The sequence below is a fragment of the Macaca nemestrina genome, chromosome 1 (assembly GCF_043159975.1).
Source record: "Macaca nemestrina isolate mMacNem1 chromosome 1, mMacNem.hap1, whole genome shotgun sequence".
In the NCBI taxonomy this organism is placed as follows: domain Eukaryota; kingdom Metazoa; phylum Chordata; class Mammalia; order Primates; family Cercopithecidae; genus Macaca; species Macaca nemestrina.
The window spans coordinates 48,313,371-48,334,770 of NC_092125.1; the positions used below are offsets into that span (position 1 = coordinate 48,313,371).

The 21,400-nt window shown below is 33.4% G+C and overlaps 1 protein-coding gene and 1 long non-coding RNA gene across 5 annotated transcripts in view; one reads left to right on the forward strand and one right to left on the reverse strand.

Annotated features, from left to right (window-relative positions):
- The window catches only part of LOC105484614 (BMP/retinoic acid inducible neural specific 3), a 399,147-nt gene extending 381,395 nt beyond the window's left edge, over positions 1 to 17,752 (reverse strand). Inside the window, exon 1 of one of the 4 annotated variants that reach the window (XM_011746431.2) lies at positions 17,016 to 17,752. The gene's annotated coding sequence lies outside the window, so the exon portion shown is untranslated. Of the gene's footprint in view, positions 1 to 13,947; positions 14,421 to 15,309; positions 15,535 to 17,015 lie in introns of those variants that run through there. The other 3 variants (XM_011746438.3, XM_011746433.3, XM_011746432.3) reach the window with 3 other exon arrangements.
- Positions 17,753 to 17,825: 73 nt separating this feature from the next.
- Positions 17,826 to 20,970, forward strand: LOC105484613 (uncharacterized). The gene is made up of 3 exons (XR_989083.2): positions 17,826 to 18,204; positions 18,631 to 18,730; positions 19,943 to 20,970. It is a non-coding gene; the product is annotated as an uncharacterized lncRNA (long non-coding RNA).
- Positions 20,971 to 21,400: the final 430 nt, after the last annotated feature.

Genomic DNA, 21,400 nt, shown 5'->3' on the forward strand with positions numbered 1-21,400 from the left:
CATTGTTTCAATTCCAATCTGGTAGAAGCAATGACGTAGAAACCCAGAATTAAAAAATAAATTTTATTGATCAATTGCAATGTGCAAAGTATCAGGATAAATTCTGAGACAGAGTTGGGCCTTAAGTCTTAATAAAGATAGTGCTTCTATCCCCTAGAACTTACCGGTTTAGGAAGGCCATATGGAAGGCAGGGCATATTGCCTATGGTCATTTCTATTAGAAAACAATACCTCTGTCAAGGAAAACTAAACATTCTCCAAACGTTTTCTGATTTTCTTATCTCACTAAATCATACTTCCATCTACTCAAATTTTTAAGCCTAAACATGACTTTCACCTACCTTCTCACTCACATACCCAATCAGTCCTCAAGTTCTGTGCATTCCTCCCCCTAAATACAAGATTTACCACTTTTTCCACCCCCATTTTACTTGACCAGCTCATGGTATGCGCTCAACAATACCAACTTTGCCTCTAAACTGTATTACTGCAATAGATTCATGACTAGTTTTCCCACCACCCATGTGGCTCTATCCTATCTGTTCTTTTTGCTAGTCAGAGTGATCTTACTAAAATGTTAAATCTGAACATGTAAATCCTTTACCCCCAATTAAGTAATGACTTTCATTTCAGGATATCGGATCTCTTTAAAATAACTTCTAAAATTATCTTCCCTTACTTAACTCTTTGTCCCTATCTTTCTTATGTATATGTGCCAGGACAGTTATTAACCAAATATCAACTTCATTTTTCAGCCATGATCATATTCCTCATCTTCATTCAATTTTCTCTCCAAGATCTGTTTATGGAGGTTCCTCTGGCTGAACCACTATTTTGACTAGGATCTCTTCATCTGCCTGACATTGACCTTAAAACCTCAGACTGGACTACCATTTCATTCACAAAACTTTTCATGACCCTTCAAAGTTGGTTGGTCATTTTTTTGTGCTTCCATTACTTTCCCTATAATGGTACATTTACGTGACATATTTGTTTGCTTGTTTGCCCTACTTCTCTGCATATCTCCTTTCCTTCAATTAAATTAATTTGGGGGGAAAAAAAAAAATTGTTCCTATCTTAATGACAACAAAACAGTCACCAAAGTTTCTGAAATAAACCTGCGTATGTAAGTATTGGTAGAGTGAATGAATAAATGTTGATGAAACAAGTACTAAATTAGGGTGCACCTGGTGTGATATGACTGGCAAGACCATGTGATAAAAAGAAAATTTATTCTCCATAGAAATAGAATCTACAAAGGATCTGTATCTGAATCTGCATCTGAGCTGAGCGTCAGGATGAAAATAGCTTTGGCAGTTGAAGAAAGGGAGCAAACTGAGTTATGAGGTAATGATTTTTAAGCCCAGATTGTAAACATATATTGACAAATTCAAAGAGTATCAAAGCAAAATATTTTTTAATTTTAATTTTAATTTAATTTAATTTTTTTTTTTTTTTTTTTTTTTTAAATTTTGAGACAGAGTTTCACTCTTATTGCACAGGCTGGAGTGCAGTGGCACGATCTCAGTCACTGCAAACTCCTCCTCTCAGTTCAAGCGATTCTCCTGCCTCAGCCTCCCAAGTCACTGGGATTATAGGCATGCACCACCATGCCCAGCTAATTTTGTATTTTTAGTAGAGATAGGGTTTCACCATGTTGGTTAGGCTGGTCTCAAACTCCTGATTTCAGGTGATCCACCCACCTCGGCCTCCCAAAGTGCTGGGATTACAGGTATGAGACACCATACCTGGCCCAAAGCAAAATATTCTTAATGTTAAAAAATGTTAAGGACAAAAATATAAAGTATTATTATTAATTATTAGATTGGGGACATAACAATAAGAGATTATCATATTATGCACAACTGGAAAACTAAGGACTTTTTCACTTATGTTCTATGATTCAGTTTGTAAAGACAGAAACTATATATGAAAATCAAACCTAGAACCTAATCAACAAATAGCCAAACCAAAATCCCCCTCTAATTGAGGAGTACAATGAGAATTTAAAGAATAATAGTAAAGAAACAGGAATTGAAGAGCCTGTTCCTCTCCATTTAGAAAATCATATACTAGGATAATTTTGATTGAGGTCTCCCTGACTGCCTGGGGGGGAAATAAAGAAAATGATGATAAAACGAAATGCTATTTTAATTTTTTTCACAACAAAATTAACACCTTTTTAATCCTTTTGATATACCAAGCATTTTACGAAATTTTCTTATTTCAGCTCTCAGCAGCACAGTGTAATATATATTAAGATTCCATTTGTACTCTTGAAGTCAAACTGAATACCGTAGTTTTCCTGTTGTACTCTACTGTAACCTAATAATAACCAATTGCAAACTGAAAGTTATTTCTCAGAATTTTTGAGGTCACCTTTGTATAAACTAAAAATTCAAATGAAAGAATACTACTATCTCAAGCTATTATAAGCAAGCAAGTGTTCTGAGTAACTACATATTATGGGTTTTCACTGAGTGTCTGCTTTGTATGGTTTAATATTTTCAATTAAAGTGATAGTTTAAATCTACTAAATGTGATTTAATTAAATATATTTTAAAACATGTACTGCAAACTCAAAAATTAGAAAAATTTCTTTTCAGATTACATGTGATATTTATTGGGTTGAAAGGTATAATCATGGTTAAAATGGATTAATTTACCTATCTGCTCCTCAGAAAAATTGTAAGATTAATCTAATAGGCTTTGATTATTCAATCTTATTATAAATTGCTTTATAGTACTACTAAAAATAAGACAATTCAACACTGACATAGTTGGTGTCTAACAATGGGAGACATAATAAAATTTCAGTGAAATGAGATGACACTTAATATTCTGCTAAAATGCAATCATACAATTTTAATTAATATCATGTTTTTCATGTTCCCATACAATAGATAACGAAAAGGATATGAGGGTCATTTCTAACAAGTATTATTTTAAGGGGTAATAGTGTGAAAATCCAGAACTACAACTGAAAAAAAAAAAAGAAAAATTATAACATCGTTTGCCAAGAAATATCCTGAGTACGAAAATAAAGCTTTAGAACTTTGCTCTTTTAGAACATCAATCAATATTCAAGTATTAAATTCGATGAGCATATTCAAACAAATAAATAAGGTAATACGTTATCTTTCCACATGTGTAAAGACATGGATTTTCATTTTCGAATGTTCACAAATTCTGTCTATTCTGTAGTCAGATTAGTAAAAGAATGAGAGCTTCATTATTCAATAAGTTGCATCATTACATTTTGGTAATGATGTATAACTTCACACTTTAGTGAAATACTGATTACAATCTATAATTTTATATTTTAAATAACTTCAAATTGTTCTTTCTTAATCTATACTTTTTTTATTTAAAAGTAATGAATTTTTAGATAGCCTAACAAACTAAAATTTGCTACCATACTTTCTAAAGATGTAAAATATTTCATCAAGATATGAAATCTTGCTTTATACAATGTAGGCCATTCTCCCTATAAATAGGTAGGATTTTGTTATTCTATTTCTATACTCCAACAAGAGTATAGAGAAATAATTCCTTTATGTTTTTTTTTCTGTTGAAATAAACAATAACATGTACAAATGGGAATAAAATAATTCTGAAATTTAACAAGAAAAATTATCACTGGATACTCTAGGAATTATAACAAAAACTACATCTTTCAAAAAGTAAAGACATTTAAAAAAAAAGAAAACTAAAAATTAATGATAATCCTCAAAGTAAAATGGTATTTAATTCCAAGCATCACAGCAAACTGAATTTATCCAATGAGCAGCTACAAAAATGGCAGAAATGGATGTTTATTTGAAATAGAAATCCCTTTTGAATTTCAAAGACAAATGTCTTGGTATATTAATAACTCCCTTAAATTTTTTTAACAAAGTAGGTCATAAATTATGAAAGTAAGTAGAGACTGGATAGATCTTCATTAATGAATCTTGTAAAATTTTACAATATGCTATTGTTATCCTTTTTAACACTTTTGTTCATATGACCAGATTATGAGAGATTTGCTGGCAGTTATTATGTTTTTGTAATCCCTGGGGCCCCTACTATGTAACACACTGTCTTAGGCATAGTAACTTTTTGGAACAGGCACTGAATTGAACTCCTGTTTATTTTTTTAACTTTATAAAAAATAAATCTTCTGGGGCTGCTTTATTATATATGCTTACACTAGCAGGGGATTATTATATTAATGTGTTAGCAATGCATTATTATTGCACATTTTTATTTTTCTATTCTTTTTTATTTATTTCTCAAAAGAACAGAGCTTCCTTGTCTTCAATCATATTATACCAGTTAATACCGACCTTAGAAATGAGTTCTTCTAGTCATATAACTCTGCTAAACCTCTGTTCCAAAAGACCGTTGTTGTTTATTTTACCTGGTCAGGCAATATAGTGCCTCTGAATTACAACTTTAAGCGTTTTCCAAATTAATGAGGGTTAGTATTCCTCTGAGAAGTATATACTCCTAAGGAAACTAATCTCCTGCTTGATCCCATCAATACAGTCTTGTCCTACCAATAAAGAGTAAGTTAAATGCTAACACTTAATGGTAGAACTGATTAGAAAAATGAAGAGAATGTGAGTTCCATTCCTTAAGTCGGCCTGGCACATAGGGGAAGTTATTCTTAAGAGCCCCAAATACCAGAATCACTCAGGTTACCTGATAAACATGAAATATCATGTGTTTCAATGTAGCTGATCATATAATAAAATATCATTGTAAGATTCAGATTGTACTCTGTTTTCATTCATAAAAAAAATTAGTCAGGCACTAAGGAATGAAGTTCAAATGAAAGATGTTGAGAAAGTATATTAGATTGGAAAACCTAATTTTAATATAAAATATAGGGAACTCCTTTGACAAAGACTCTTTCCTGGACCTAACTCTACTCAGGCTCCTGTTAACTCAGTTCTCAGGCCCTGACTTCTGAGCTTCTGTATTCATCTCTATGTTGTCCAATTTTAACAAGAATCCTGCTAAGTCAGTTTTATTAGAATCTTCACCTTTAATATATGATCCACATAGATATCTGATTGGGTTCCTCATTCTCCACTATCCTAAAGGTGATATCTGACCACCCTCGCCTGTCTTTAGCAAGAATCCTGTTAGAACAGTTTAGCCAGAACCCCCTCTTACCCTTGGTATTTTCTCTTAGCAATTTTCCATCCACTGATCCCCATCCTTCTCCTTGGCTATAAATGCTACTTTTTCTTGTTGTGTTCAGAGTTGAGTGAAATAGCTGTCTTCCACTTACCAAACCTGATTAAAGTAGCCCACCTTGAATAAAGTCAATCCTACAAGTCTTTAACAAGTATTATGAATATTTTTTCCTTAACAGCTTCAGAAAATGTATAACAATTAATATATTTTCTACCAAAACAGTAAAACAGAAGACAATTTAAAATAAAGATTAAAAGGATATGTAGAAAGGAAGTAGAAATGTTGGATGCAGATATCAAGATTTAATTGTTGCTGTGACTGGCAACATGATTTTGCCTTTCCTGGCAGAATCTAAGAATAGAAAGTGTTCCACTTGCAAGGATAATAAAATGTTTTTTATTATTAAAAAAATTTTGTCACGTAAGTGTCAATTTAAAGAAAATGTGAAGAATATTGCCCCTGCACTTTTGGATAGTATCCTCAATTTCAGTTTTACAAAGTTTTTTTGGTTTTTTTTTTCCTTTAACAACGATCTCAAATAAAAACTAAAACTACAAAAATGGTTCAGCAAAGATATTCATACTGCTCTACATAAAGGCTTACTAATAAAATCTAAGAAAAAGACTCAATACTGAGACAAAGAAATCTTGGAGTTTGGTAACCAAATGGACATCTCTTGATCTGTAATTGCTCCCAGTCTTACCCTGGAGTTAACCAGGCATACAAGGTGAAATGAGCTGTTTAATTAGAAGTTATTTTCTTGAGAAGCATAAAGAAGAGCATGTACTCTGAAGTCACCAACAAAGAAGTATTACATTTAAGGAGCTTTCAAAGATGGTTCAATAAAAATTTTTACTAAGGTAAAAAGAGGTAGTAATGATCTAGTCCATAGGAAGAAACTTTCAGAATTTCAAAATAATAATCTTCAGTTTCTTTTTTACCAATTTCTAAGGAAATGAAAGTGTTTCAACATTTTTAACCCACAAACGTGTGTTACAAATATTATTGGTAAACCCCTTAACTTGTCTTCTTGCTGGTTACAGAAGTCATTCAATTCACATGGTAACAATTCCACTGTATTTTAGGCAACATGAGGCTGATTTGTCTCTGTTTTATACACTAATGTTTCTATGGCACCAACAAGCGAAATTGTCTAGAAGGTCCTAAATAAATGGAGTTTATTAATAAATAAATGGAATTAAAAATAAATTTGTAAATAAACCCTTGTAATGCTAATCTGATTTTTCATTAATTATTAAAATAAAAAAACAACTGTAAATGTTTTCATTAAAAAACCAACATATTTTGGAGATAAAAAACACAACAACCCACAAAATGCCACTAAATCATCACTCTGAGAATTGTTATGACTATTTTCAGAAATGTCCTGGCTTCTCCATTTCTCTTTTAATAGTTATTCTTTAATACCCTGCATAGAAAATCCATTATTCATTGACTTTTCTCTATAATGAAGAATAGACAACCCTCTTGTCTCTAAGATAGTTATATTTACAATATCAAAATTGGACTTGTATGCAAATAAAATGAGTGGCCAAGCATTAAATTTGATTTAGTAGATTAATTTTAAAAAGTATATTACAAATAGCAAAAAACTGTAAGCATCTTATGAGCAATGGTTACATCTTTTCATTGTTATATTCCCAGGGTTTACACCAGTGCACATAATTCATCATACGTCTGATGCACTTTTTTTTTTTAAAGAGTCAAAAACAAAAGTGATTTACAACAAGCTAACAAGACTAACACCAAGTATTTAAATCTTTATATGCTATTTTCCAAAGCCTCCTTAACTGCCATCTAATAAAGCATGTCAGAACTCTGGGTGTTGCTAATTAAAGAATGCCTCTTTAGCAATTAACCTTAGCACAACTTACCCAATTGACAGAGAGGCTTGGATAGCCCAAATTTAAACCCAGAATTTAGCCTTATAATGTCTCCAAAAGTTATATGGTGTCTAACTAAGCTTTCTTTCCTACAATACACATCTACTTTTATCATTCCCCAATATACAATTATGAGAACGCTTGATTATTTCCAAGGACCACTTGTCAATACATGAATATAACTTCTGAAATAGCCCAAACTGTCTTCAAACTCAAAAGGTTATGAAGTACTATTTCAAAAGAACAGTCAACAATTTTTAAACTTTAAAAACATTTTTGAAAACTTTTTTGAAGATTTTTGATGACAGTCTTTACATAAAAAAGAATCAGCCAAATTTTGAAACGAAATAAAATTAAAATGAGACATTACAATACCTGACATAGAGAGACTATTAAACATCAGCTCTTCTTAGCATGTCATGCACAAACTAAGAGATAATTTTTTAAATCATCTTGTTTGAACTTGTCAAGAATTATCTTCTGAACAATAATTACAGTAATCACTATTACTGGGCTTATCTGATACCAATATTTAGTAATAAATACATTTTAATTAATAGTTAATAATTGTCTGGTTTAAGATCTTGAGTAAATTGTCTTCAGCTTTGACTGATGAAAATATATATCTAAAATACAGAAAAGCATGTCAAAGTTATATCACTTCTGTAATTGAAGAATCATGTGATGATAAACTTTTATTTACTTTACTAAAGATTATTAAAAAGAAATAAATAATTTAGCAGTTAATTAAAACACTTATTACTGGAGCTGCTGATTCTTACTCGAAATGAGAATTGGTTTTCTTAATTAGCAGCTATGAATGATAGGTTTAAAAAGCAATAATGACAAAAGTCATCTTCATTTTTATTCTGGTCTATCTTACAATTGTAATTTGTTGTTTCGTCTTTCAAATTGGTTGAACAAGATAGTTCTTAAAATTTCTTCATTTCAGGGCTGGATGAAAGATACATATGAAAACCTGCCAGAGTTCACTCTACAAGGAAACAAGAATCCTCTGAATTATTTTCCCCATAGGTAGGTTACTATTCAAACATATTAGCATTATATTTTTGACCAAAATATAAAGATAGCTATACATTTAATAAAACAATAATCTAACTTTGATATATCCTTCTCAAACAAGGAATTATGGATTGCAAAATTGCATATCTTTTTGGAGGTGGGAGTAGAGGATGCTTATAAATCCATAGAGTGTCTCCACTCAAAATTGAGTTCGCTGCATAAAACAATTAATTTAAATTTAAAAAGGTGTAAAAATTATTTCTAAAATACGCTTTGAATGCCCTTTACAATTTTTTTCAGGAGACCCTTTTTTCTTAGGTATGAAGTTTAAGTTTCAATTCACAGAGAAGGCTAGATTCACTTCTCTTTAGTTCACATTAGGAAAAATAATAATGCTGTCTTTGAATTACTCCAAATTCCCTACTGAATCATTGAATAAGTAGAAATGAGTATATCTTATACACCTGATAAGCACAGATTTCTTCATAATTGTTTATCCATGAATTTTTTTTAAATAAAATTAACAAGTTGTTTAAAAAACTCTCTTTGGAGTAAAATTCATATTTAGGAAAAAAAAAACACACTTTCTAGTTGTTGGTACTGTTAATTAATCTAGTTGGTACTGATAATTAATTTTCTTCTAGATTATTCCATTTTGAAACTTACAGTCTTCTTCCTCATTATTCTTTGGTATAATCTTGACAATATTACTTATCATATTTATAAAATGTACTAGTACTGTGTCTTTGTATATTAGTGAACTGGTCTGGGTGAATAATAAGAAATTCTATTACTATAAACTCAAGTATAGTCATTTAATTTTAATGTTTTCAACAAACTAGACTTGGTCTATGTATTAACATGCTTGGTGTTATATGTGAAATGTTAAGAAAGCAAGCATTAATTATCTTAAAATAGTATTTTATGCAACTTTGTTGTGTAATTTATTCAATTTTTCATAATTTTTCTTCTACAAATTTAGAGTGTATTATTTAAAAGGTGTTCATGTCTGAAAAAAACAGGACTTCTTCTGTGTATATACATTTACAGGACTGAATTTTCAAACCATCAGAAATATTACCATACTGAAGTCATGAAAACCACTTTATTTATTATCTATCCCAGGAACTTCCTGATTTTATTAATTTTTGTTTTATGTTTATGTTAACTATAACAAAAGGGGCTTCAGCAGACAGCATTAAATTTCATATTTAAAAACAGTTACAAAAATTTATCTTAAAAATATATGGATAAGGTATTATACAGAGCATAATCATACTCAACCTTCACATAGATATGTGATTTTTAATATCATACTTGAATAAACTCATGCCTTAATACCTAAATTTATTCTTTGATTTAATTTAATCACGTTGTTTAGACTGACTTACATTTTTGGACAGCATCTGAAACATTTAAAAGAAAATATTTGTTATTAGTGACAGTAAGAATTTAATTAATCTATAAAATAACAATGTAGTTATATACTGGCCACTATTTGACGCTGAACAATCTAAAATGCATGGTTACTGAATTCTGGTCTTCCCAACGCTAGATTGTTTTTTAATAGTGCAATATTTTAGAGATAGCTTTCAAAATTAACAAAATGCAACAGTCCAGAAAAGTTAATAAAAAAAAGCTTAATCCTGATGAGCTTGGCTGATACTCACAGAAATCAGGAAAAATAAGTCTATCTATAAGTATTCTTTCACAATAAATCTATAATGGAATATAAATGAAACCCACCATTATGAGAGAATAATTCTTTCACAGCAGAGAACTATAATACATTCTAATGTAATGTTCACATATTTATTAATTTAATCAATAAATGTGTACTTTATAGATTTAATTTGCTGTAACTATAATATGGTAGCTACTTTATTAGCTATTAAAGGGAATTTGTTTTGCTTTGGGTGCTTTTAAAGGCATCCACATCTCATCTGAGTAAATTAGAGTTTAGGCATTAAAACAAATACTTCTGAAAAAAAATAGTAAAAATAGGTTGCACTGAGGGTATTTTTTAACTCTAAACTTAAAAAATAAAACATTGACAAATAATGAATAGTGATTATTGAAAATAACAATGAAATAGGAGAATGAGAATCTGTAAGATTTCTCAGTTTAGTAGATTACGTGTCATTTTTCACCATCTCAATTTATACAATCATGGTTGCATATAAACATTTCAAAATTTGAGCACAAATATATGTTTCATGATAAAACATCAGTTAATCCAGTCAACTCATTGTAAATATATATGCTATATTTTTCAATTTTGGGAAAGATATTGATTAGTAAATCATAATTGAGTTACTGCAATTATTAGAGCATCAATTAATTACTCATGATGAGTTATTTTGGGTATGAAATTGGGAAAGGCTCCGGAACTGTATGAACAAATACTTTATTTTAAACATTAAGTGTAGAGGAGTGGATTAAAATCTTATAAAGTAAGCTTATAAAGTAATTATCTAGGAAGACTTTGTAATTGGATAGGTCTGCAGGTGAGTAACTGGATACAAATATTCTTGATAGCTTATATTTATGCTTTGAAAAGATAGGGGTAGAAACCTAAAAAAGTTCCTTGTGAGGACATTTGATAACCAGTATGAAATGGTTATGGTGGCTATTTGATACTGTTAAAAAATTAAAAATTAAGAATTTGGCCAGAACTTCCAAGTATGTCTTCAGTAGAAAGGTCATTAGTGTTCATTATTAAATTTCATACTCAGACACTCATTTTCAAAAAATGGAATATTTCCTAAAACAGAATAAATATTATTAAACTATCCTCCTCCTTTTAGCAACTAAGATTATCCATTAGCAGTCAATAATATTCACATAGATTATTTTTTATTTTCCTTTCCTTTAAAAATTATGATTTATTAACACTAAAATAATAAAATTATACAGAACACATAGTAGTTCATGAAGAAAGTGGACAGAGTTATACTTTCAAGTGTCTAAATAAGTTTATCCAAGTACTTGCTAAATTAAAACACCAAAAATGCCAGATGTCACCCTAATTAATTCTGGTAAACTTTTTATGAGTTTGTAAAAAGTGTTAGAAATTAGAAGTTTGTCTAAAGTTTCTCCTTTTTTAAGTTATTACATGAAAATATTTTAATCTTGTTCCCAATTAAGAGTAGAGATCATCAGGTTGACAATATAAATCTGCTAAGAAATCAGATGTTCTTTTTATTAAATAACAATGACAAATCAGTCAAAAGCAACTATTTTGTAAAGGTGACTCTATCCAAAACTGAATAAAAGCAAAGGTTAAATATAGTATAAACAACAATGAATATGCTTCAGGAAGTATATTATTTCAAGCTTTTCAAATTACACATAATAAAACTGTTATATTTAATCAATATCAAATATTTATTAAATTCATTTGACACCATAACGCCACTGACCAAGATTTGATATTAATATTTTTTAAAAATTGAGTCAATAATATTTATTGTGTGGAGATACAACTTTATCAAAAACAACTAATTAAAAATTCAAACTTACATGATATCCTTTGAAAAATATATTTTGTTTTCATAATATATTTGTCCTTTTTAAAGCATCCCCATCTCTTACATCATTTTTTATCTACAACTCTCTGAGGTAGGCATTGTTTTCTCCATGTGAGAGATGAGAAAAATAAATGAAGAGTGGTCAAGAACGTCTTACCAGGATTACATTAATCCCAAGTAGAACTAGAAATGAAATTCAGGAAGGAAGTCTAGATGTATAAGCACTCTACTTTTCCCAATAACCCATTATTAGGATGTGAAAGAGAAAAACATTAAAAGCCTTAGAAGAGAACATCACTAATCATAAGCACACAATCATAATATCCAAAAATATTTGGGATATTTTTCAAGAAAAAATAATTTTTTTCTAAAAACACTACGTGTGCAAAACAAATATAACACAAGTTGGTGTCATTCCCATTTGTGCCTGGACTCTTTTAATATTAATACCCAATTTACTAAATGTTTCAGACTCTTATTCTAGTAAATAACTGCCTCTTTTAAAGATAATATGAAAAAACTAAAAATAAATAGAGGAAACATAAGAAACTGAATCACAGGTTAATAATGAAACATAAAAGTTTGGAAATCCCAACAGTTGTATTCTTTGTACTTGTAGAGAGAAACACACAAATACACTACACTGAAAATAAATTCCACTTTTATTTAAAGAATACACAAATCTAGGAGTCAAGCTAATGGTAGAAATTACACACACACAAACACACACTTTGAGTTCCAATGGTTTCTTCCTACTTAGGTTGTATTTACTTAACTATAATGTACAGTAACTTTGCATGAAGAAAATCAAGATGTAATTTATGAAAATGTATATTTCTATGATGATGAATTTCTTAAACTAAAATGTCCTATGAGAGGATGGAATCACCTATTATCTGATTAAAAGAAAATGAAATTGATTGTTATATGGTATCATTCTATTTCATTTGGAAAACATTATTAAAATAACATAGATTTAAAATAAATACCTTCTCCAACCACCAAAAATGTGTGTATGTATACAAATATATATGTATACACACACACACAAACATATACACAATGAGTATATCTACTACAATAAAATTACTAAGAATTAAACACAAAAGTATTGGGGAATTAGAATTCATTGACAAATTACTTTCTCTAGTGGAGTAAAAACTACCTTCTGCATCCGACTGAGAAAATCACTACAACTTTGCAATTTTACAACCCAAAGTTACAATTATCTTTCTTATTTCTTCAAGATTTTATCAGTAAGCCATACTAGCAGAAAAATTATTGATCAGGGATCTACATCAACAAATGTAAGTACTAAAACTATTTACCAGAGATAATTTAAATAATACAATTTCTTAGAGAAGAAAAAGTGTTATTAACAAGTAGAGGAGTTTTATGATGGTGTTTTAGTAATTTTTTTTGTTTTTTTTTGTTTTGTTTTGTTTTGTTTTGCTTCACTGTGTGGAAAGTCCAGGCTCCTTCAACATGTTAACAAAAAATAACAAAGTAATATCAATAATAATAACAAAACTTATTTGAATATTCAGAATGTGTTTGCCATTTTAATTGAGAAAAATCTGATAGTGGAAGAAATCTATTGGCTGCTCAATCTACAAAACTGAGAATGTGAAAGGAATTTATTTGGGAAAGAAAATCCAAAATTTTCTTTTTTTTTTTTTTTTTTTTTCAGTTTTCCAACTGTTTTTCTAAACCCAAAGATTTTATACTGGGGTCCTACACAACACTGCCCTTGGGCAAGCTTCTTTTTTCATTCCATTTTACAACCCAACCCACCCCCACCTCATATATTTTTTCTTAAGGTGGAGAAAATAGTGGAAATACCCACAAAACAGTTCTCTCAAGTAGTCAAAATTACTTTGTTAGTTCAAGAAACCCTTAATAGTTCTTCACTTGTCCTTTATATATTAAGGTCTGGGACCTTAACAAGAAGCAATGTTTTTAATGCATTTCTGCAACTGCCATCTTCCATATTTTATTAAGGTTATACATTTCTTCTTCTAACTCTCTACCCTTCCCATTTCTTCCTCTAACCTTGGTCCAATTTATGATTTTTGTAACATGGCTACACATTTAAATAAATGCACACTAAACAGTTAAATTAATACATGTTAAACATCTAAACTGCTTTACCCTGGTTCATGAATGTGAATATTAAGAACTTATGCATCATAGCAGGACCAATTGAAAATGCAGATATTCCATTGCTTGCAACACAGAAAAAAAATCACATGATAGTAAAACACAAGTTATATGATTGTCAAGAAAATACATTCATTCCTTACCTGCTTAACTGCATGATGACAAACAAATCTATGTAACACGCAAAAGAAAGTCCCCAAAATCTGAATCATCTGTCTTTCAAGCTTCTGTGGCAGTTTTATACCCTGGTGCTCTCTTCTTTGCTTACATACATTTGACTAGCTAGAGTATTTTTCAGTGATACTAAGGTTAATTTGCAACCCTAGTCACCTTTTCCTCCTTTCAAACAGTCGGTGGGCATTTTACACAGCTCCAAACATGCATCTTATCTTCGGAGGTAGTGCCTACACGGCGTTTCCCAGTAGAATTCCTATTACAAGGAGGTTCCTTCTCTAAAGGGCTGATCACGTTCTCGACCTGGTGCAAAGTAAAAGGCTCTCCAGTTCAACTCTTGGGGACTAGGAGAACAGCCATCAGAGACTTCAACTCTCTGTCACTGTTTGGCTGTGGAACCAGCAGTAACCAGCGGCCAAGAAGCACCACCCCCTCTCCGGTGGACGCTGGAAGAGAGCGCTCCCAGTCCCAGATCTTTCTACTTCCCACCCCCACCTCCAGAAAGAGGAAAATAAAAATAAAAGACCAACTTTAAAGTGGGTATAAGCTAGACAGATTCCAAATCCTCACTCTTTGCTTTTAACTTCAGCCTTATATTCCAAGCTCTAGCTTCAAGTTGAAATTTAACTCTCTTCCGTTCACCGCCCTCCAGATTCTTGGGAGTTGGTGAAGGAAAGGAAGGAGTGACCGTCAGCAATGATACTTTAACACAGAGCCTAAGAAGTCATTCAACAGTTCTGAGCTCTACTTCGCAGTCAGACAAGGACAGTGATTAGGGTTTCATAAAGCAGGCATTCTGAGGAACCGTCGTTTACTAACAATAAATATAGCCCATTAAAATAAATAAATATTAACACAAAAAGGTATTAAGAGACTCTGGAGATCTTAAGTCTATTCTCTCATACAGAAGAGGTTTGCTCAAGTTTGTCTTGAGGAAGGTTGGAAATGGAGCATTCTGCAAGGGTGGAAACCCCCTGGCGCACCCCACTCTGTCGGGCTGCAAATGCCCACACCAAGCACACGTTAGCCGCAGGGGCTGAGTGCAGAGCCTGCGCTAGCGGGTCAGAGTGGGGGACACCTTTCCTACACGCACGGATTATTCCCACATCAACACTAAGCCTGGGGCCAGCTGGTCAACCAGGTACCTGCTCTCCTCCGTTCCCTGAGCTCAGGTGGCAAAGGCGTTGCCGTGAGCTGCGGAGAAATCTCCACGCAGAGTCGCCTGTTGATAACCCTCCAGTTAAAACGTTCTTGGCTGCCGGAGCCCCTCAGATGTAAATTTCCCTTTCACACGCTTGAGCTTCAGGTATAATACAGCAAAACGCACTTACCTAAACACCGACTGTCTGTTCCTTACTGGATCTGACTGCACTGAAACTTGTTTTTTTTTTTCTTTTTTTCTTTCTTTTTTTTTTTTTCCCCCTCCCTCCACCCTTGCGCAACAACAGCAGTCCTCCAAAGAGGATGTTTGAATTGAATTATATGAAGCTCTCCTTTCTTCAAATGAAGTCACGGACTCTGATGGCACTGGCTTGTCAGGCAGGACGACCGGACTGGGAAAGAGATCAGGTAGAAACTAGTGACCTAGTGACGGGTGAGGGGCTCCAAGTGGTGCGGACAACAGTCTCAGCCCTGTTCCCTCTCGGTGGGAGTCAAGGGGGGAAAGCCCTTGAATCCCGAGACTGGGGGATGGGGTGACGCTGCAGCTGGAGTACTTTTATGTCTGGGAGCTAAAAGGGCTTTTGAATTTAAAAAAGCATTGCTTGGGTTGTCGCGTCAGTCATCAATGACGACAAGAATAGTTCTTTCCCAGAAATTAAAAAAAAAAAAAAAAAAAAGAAAGAAAGAAAGAAAGAAAAGAAAAGCATGAACAATAGGTTCTTACCTCCATCTATCCCAATAAAAGGAAATGTTGTAGAAACCAGGAATTTGTCCTTAATTTGGGGGAGGGGGGCGGATGTTTAGAGAAAACCCTCAGTGGGTGTTAGAAATTACTGATACATGCAGGTTTGGCATTTAAATGAATATGGTGTTCTCCTTATTATGTGTCAATATGTGAAGTAAAAGTAAAGATTAAAATGTTTCTCAAGATAACTATATGGAAGGGGAGCTGATAATCTTGTCAGTTAAGTCCATAGAAATGTTCATAAAAGCAAAAGGCACTGACCATATTAACATGCCTATTAAACACAGGGGGGGGGTAGACAAGTGTGAAGAGTGAGGCAATTAAATTTTTCATGTAAAGTCTATTCTTGAATTTCAATTTATCAGAACCAAGATAATCAGGGGTTTCTTCTGATAGCTCCTCTCTGAAATGAGTACTCTGTGTCCAATTAACTGTTCACCAGCTAATTCACAAAATCAGAAATGTACTGACAAATACTATGCCTGAATTAAAATACAATGCCCAAAATAACGCATTCATGTGTGATCTGAAATATTTTAAGAAAAAAAAAAATGGTGCCCTCAAAACTCACAGTCCTCTTCCTACCATTCAGTGGCATTTTAGTGTTTAAAGTCCTGCTAAATTCATAAAAATACACTTTGTAACAAAGTCCTCCCTCAGTCATGTACTTGCTTATCATGAACAAATACTGACCTGAACAACCTTCTGAAGATCAGACTAGTGAACTTTCCAGACCTTGCAATTGTCAGAAGGTCTCTTTTAAGCTCTCTCTTAGATAAACATATAAAATGTGACCTTTCAAATGGCACAGGAATGTGTGCCAAGAAGGGTTAATGGGGGTGGGGGAGATTAATGTCAACGTAAACTGTAATATAAATGAGGACAGAAATTTAAAAAATAAAGAAGGTAAAAGATATTGGGGTAATACATGGGATATTAGGGTAATACATGACATGGGATATGTCTTAGTAGTGCAATTGCCACTAACATACTAATTAATAAATATAGTTATATGGATTTTTCATTTCCGAAAGTAACAAAAATGTGAAAAATGAAATACTTCAACAAAACAGAGCTTATTAAAAATAACACTAGTTAAGTTTCTAGTAATAGATAAAGAGAATAACTTACCAGAGGAAATTTCAGGAAGCAAGAAGACTGTGAGAAAAATACATCCAGGATTCAAACAGATATTCCATGATCTTCCAAATCAAGGTAAAGTAGTGAGCTGCAGGGTAGTGGGACTTTAAAATAATCAGCAGTTCCTGGTGGCATGTAACCAAGTAAAAGCCAGTTACACAGAGAGCCACGAACCCCCAAGGCAAGAAAGCAGAATGTGAAAATGCTTTATATGGGTGTGGGGGGGGGGGGAGAATGGGGGGGGGGTGATTCGTAGTGATCCTTAAGCAAAGTGAAAATTTACAGGCTGTACATCCCCATACAGTGGGGAAAGGAAGAAGCTGTGTTGCCCCAGAGAACAGGAGGTGGAATACAGATAAATCTGCAAAGAGAAGTAAAAGGATGTGTTGAAGACAACGAGATAGAGAGAGAACTAGTGAGCAAGGCTGTAGTCATCCTGATAGATATAGCAGCAAGAATGATTTAGGCTGCTGGGGAGGATCCAATGAGAATTCAAGAGGGCACCACTTCGGAAATCCTGCTCTGATCTTCCCACTCTCAGTTCTTTGAGAGTTACCTGCGTTGGGACCATTATTATTAGGATTAATAGTATTCCATCAGTGCATTTCACTAGTATTTCCCTTGAACATTTTCACTCGCAGCAACTGAGGGAGGCGTTGTAAGGAAGCCCAACACAACCAATTCCCCCACTTCCCAAATAAGCCACTACGGTCACATTACGATGACCAGATCATCAGCGATTTGCATGAGGCTGCGGGGGTGGGGGGGTGCGGGTGGTGATCGAAGGGCTGAAGATGCGGAGGAGGCCGAGTCGCTAGGCGCTTTCGGGGGCGCTGTGCCGGGGAGGCTTAGTCAAGGGGACCGGGAACCCTGGTTAGATGCAGCAGCGGCGGCAGCAGCCCTCCCAGGTCCCACTTCCTTGGCGTTCCTGCTGCCCGTGACTCAAGGCAATTGACTTCCATCTGAACCCTCAGCTCCGAAGGCCTTGCATTAGAAGCTAGAGCTTTGGAGGTTCTGAGGACGGTCCCTGGGGAGCAAGTGGTAGGTTTCGAGGCGCCTGCTTCCCCTCTGATTCCTGCAGTTACTGAGGGAGAGTGCGCTAGAAATGGCTTTGCTGCCGAATGCATTATCTTGCCATTTTCGTGTCCCAATACTGAACAAACGATCGCCTGATCGATCGGTAAGATTAGCTTTATTCCTTCTCCCTATTCCTCTCCATGGCCCCATTCCCTCTGCAAGCCAAACCCCAATCTCTCTCTCTCTCTCTCTCTCTCTCTCTCTCCCTCTCTCTCTCTCTCTCTCTCTCTCTCTGTCTCTAGGAACTTCTTTTTTCCTCTTTGAAACCGGCTTCCCAAGGGAACTGCCTGTGTGACTGAGAGGCTAGTAATCTGTTTGTAGATGATTTATATTTTGGCTGCAGAATGAATCCCCCTCCCTACTCGGAGTACTCTCCTTAGAGAAGATCCCCCGCCCCCTCCCCATGGGTTCGCTCTCAGAGCTCGGATCTGTATAAAGAGCGCTGTGGGAGTCTTTTGCCCTTCGCTCTAGCTCTATCTTTCTCCGGACCCCGAAGCTTAAGAATTATCCGCCTCACTCTCTTTTTTAGAAATAGGAGGGAAAGGTAGGGTGGAAATTGATTTCTTGCAGAGACTGAGGCGCTGAATGATAGAGGGAATAAACATTTGCCCTGGATAAAAATGTTCTTGGTAAGTAATCTTATTTTCTGCGGTTGAAAAGGAAACAGATTGCTTCTCACTGCCCCATCCCCCACTCCATTCATTTATTTGCTCTTTGTATGTAAATCACGAGCTGGGTCAGTGGAAATTTTCTTTTCCTCTTTCCTAGGAGAGTAGTAGCTTGTAAGGGTGAATTTGAAGTAGAGGGTTTTAAGGAGACAATATGAACGCTTTAAGGTCCTTTGTATCCGACCTTAAAAACCCAAAGACAGGTAAAGCACTTAAATCTCTGTTTGTTTACTAAAGTGGTATTTAAGTATTTCTCTTATTTCCTACTAACTCTCTTTCCCTTCTGAAAATAAAGAAAAGAGTTTTAGGCAGTGGGCTCATGTCTATGCTTTTAGTACGTCTTGGCCATGTTCTGAAATACAATTTCAGTTCCAAAATTGAGAATGGTTATTTTTCACATTTCACAGGTAAATTAAAGCTATAGAAACCACTTATTAAATGTGCATCTTGGTTTCAATTATTGCACCAGATACAAGTTAGTAGTAGCCACAATGGTTATTTGCATATTGTGGTGATACTATAAATTCATAAAGCCCTCTGGTTTTCCATGAGTCTATAGCACCCCCAGCCTGTGCATGTTCACAGTGAGGAAGGAGTGGATAGGTGTAGCAGTAGGGAAGAAGCCAAACGGCTCTTGATTGTGCTTACATCATATATCACCAAGTGTGGAGAATAACATGTTTTGCAAATTGCGTCAACTTGGTTTTCAAGAGTAAGCTGATCATTTTTCATGTACAAAATTAAGGGAGATTTGCTTTAAGAGAAATCATCGCATTTTTAATTATAAAATATATTTTACTGGTAAAACATTTAAATTAAACTTTTTTGTGTGTTATTATTCTACTGTAATCCATCATCCTCTAAATTTAATTAAAAAAAGATAAACTAATTGACACAAAATGTATTCCTGATGAAAACAGGATGGCTGAAAAATCATCTGAAATGTATAATATTAAAATGTTATTGGTAAGAATAAGCTTCATTTTAGAAAATCAGTATTCTAGAAATCAGTAGTATAAAATTTCAGAAGAGAGATAATCAAGTGACACATTGCAAGACAAAATATGCATGTTCTCAACTATCTATATAGTCTTTACAGCCATCAACATTTGCAAGAGGAAAAAAATTCAGTAAGGGCATGTTGGTATAACATTTTTTTCTTTCTCTCTTCAGGCTGTTGTCCAGCTCTAATGATGTCCTAGAGCAGAAGTGTTTCTTCTGTTGTCTCATTTTACCAAGAGGATGATGTCTGTGTATGTCTCTGTGTTTTAGAGAGGCTAACAAATGCTGCTAAGAGGATCTGAGGTTCACATAAAGAGGCTGAAAATTCGGAATTACTTTCATTGCAAATAAATGTTAACAATTGTGAAAGTTAGAGAGCATACTTTTCACATAAGACTTTGATATGCTGCCTAAAGCTACTTACAAAATTTGCTATTCAGAGAAATACATTTGTTTATTGAGGACCCACCCTGAGTTAAATTACAAAAATGTAACATTCAGATTTTTATTTTATATGTGAAATCAATGTGTGATTGCTGTTCTTAAAAATTTGAAAAAAAAAACAGGATAACAAAAATATTACTTTTGTTACCCATAGTTCATGAACTTTAAAAGCGTTTACAGCATTTAAAGTTTAACAATTTAAGTATTAGAACACTATACTAATTCATATGATTACATTTGATCAACTCCTTCATGAAGCCACAGGCTTTGTATCTCCTAGCTGCCTTTTACCTTCAGAACACATCTGGTTTATACTTAGACTGCTCCAAAAGTTATGCATTTTAATTTTGTGTTGAGAATGTCTTTCTTAAATAATCACAGTGCATATTCACAGCTAGTACTTCAGTACATTTTATATTATTGGTAATGCTTTTGTTAGCCATCCTGGTGCTGCCTTCTTATAAGAACTGTGTATGAGTTCCAACTAATATATTTCTTACCTATTAACCCACTAAAATTTCTAATCTAAAAGCAATATTCAAGATACATTTTATTACAGAAATTGGAAAGCAATTTGCCTGGGAAGCAAAATGTTCATATGACTCAGGTGATTTTAACATTAAATCTAACTTGTAACAAAAATGAGTTATATAAAGATAAATAACTTGAGACTATTATTTGCATAGCAAAGAAGGTCACACATGATATACACATTTATGCATATATAATTAATTTCAATAAAATATTAATATTTATTCATTTTCATCTCTGCTATGTTTATTTTGCTTTTAGAGTTTTCCCTTTGAAAGAATCTAAAGTTTTAAAAATACCTAAGTGTGCAGGAGTCTTCACATTTTATAAGATCAATATGCTGCTAAATAAACTGGGGCTAATGTATTCAAGTCTCATAAAAAAGTATGTTGGAACTTGAATGGACATTAAGGATCATTTAATCTTATCACTCATGATGATGAAGAAGTTGAGAACCAGAGTTTAAGTGATTAGTGTAATCATACACTAACTAATAACCTAAGGAACTTTAAATGCAGGTTTATTAACTTCTTAGCTAGTGTTCATTCTATTACTAAGACAGGCATTGTTTGAGAGTGGGCCTAGGAAGTAAGTGGAAGGAAGAGAAAGTAGTACAAAGATGAATAAATCGTAGCCAGTCTTCTTAGAATCCAT